Below are 1569 nucleotides of genomic sequence, written 5' to 3' on the forward strand. Positions count from 1 at the left end.
AAGCAAGAGGATCAAATCTCTTGCTACTCATGTTAGGTCTATACCTTGCATTAAATGTTCTCCTCCTCCACCGATTGGACCTGCAATCTATTTCCTTATGTCCAAACAGGTGACATGAGTAACAATAACCATAAAAACCATGATTATACCTATTGGCCAATCTCCTTGGCTGCTGAAATTGCTACAAGCTCGACTAATTTGATCTATACATTCTTCTTTGGCAATTAGCAACAACATGCCCAAATTTGTGATAGTTATAACATTCTACTTTATGCGCAAAAGGAACAAAGGGACTTTGGTTCCTTTTGAATTTTACAAGTCTGTCATGATCTTCTCTTGGAGAAAAAGATTTTTTGAATGTATGAGCTCCTTGGGATTTTATTCTTTCTTGTTGTTGGTTCTGTTGCTTGATCTACTGCTAGTTTTGCTTCTTATTTCCTTGGTTTGTACTCTTGCTGCTCTTATTGTTTGCTGCAAGTTTCTTGGGTTCTTCTTCTTTGTTGTTTTTTCCTCCATACAAGCTAGACTAACCATTTTGAAATCAAAGACTAGATTTATCCAAGGCCATGATGCTCTTCTCCATCTTTCGCTGCTTTTTCAACGACACCGCTTCAATCTCTAATCTCTCACATTTTTTTTTTCTTGGTATTTCTTCCTAATTCCTTCCTCAACTTTTTCTTATTCTTCGAACTTAATCTTTAAATTAAAATTTAAAATTTTTATAATTTAATTTTGTAATTTTTTTTTTATAATTCAAATATTTTTCGATTTTGATTTTAATGGTTTTGAATTTTTTTTAACCTTTTTATTTTAATGTTTTTTTGCTAATTATATAAAAAAAAGTTTAAATGAGGTTTTTATTTTTTAATCATATTTTTCTTTTTATTTCCTGTTTATTTATTTTTTATTTTCATTTTTCTTTTTTATAAGTTAACTTTGGTTTTTTTTTTTTTTTTTGTTTTTTATTTATATTTGATTTATTTTTTGTGATGAATTGAATCGTCCTCTTGCCACCCCTAGCGGGTTGGGCCTTAGGTTGGCCAAGGAATTTGTTTTTTTAAGTTTTTAATTTTCTTTTATTATTATTATATTTTATTTTTGAAACTTTTTTTTTTCTTATTTTTTTTATTTGGTTTTTTCTTTTTCGTTTCTTTTTTACTTTTTTTTTTCTTCTTCCTCTTTTTTTTTTTTAATTTTACATGGTATGGTTAATTTTTTTATTTTATAGTTTTTTTTGTCATTTCTATATATTTCTTATATTTCATATTTTTGTCATGTTTTTTATGTTTTATTAATATATTTATTATATTTGATATTTTTTTCATGTTTTATTAATATATTTCTTATATTTCATATTTTTGTCATGTGTTTTTATGTTTTATTATGTGTTATTATTTTTTAATTTTTTTGTGTTTTTTTTTATTGTTTTTATTTTTTCAATATTTGAAATTTTGTTTTCTTAAGTATCTAGCAACTCGATCCCATTATGTGCAATTTGATAGTTGATTTTAAAATTTTCGTTATAATGAATCGAGTATGCACCCACAATGTGTTAATTTCATGATTAGT

This window comes from Pinus tabuliformis, chromosome Q (assembly GCF_031772625.1).
Source record: "Pinus tabuliformis cultivar Carrire ecotype Pingquan chromosome Q, CPIR1, whole genome shotgun sequence".
In the NCBI taxonomy this organism is placed as follows: domain Eukaryota; kingdom Viridiplantae; phylum Streptophyta; class Pinopsida; order Pinales; family Pinaceae; genus Pinus; species Pinus tabuliformis.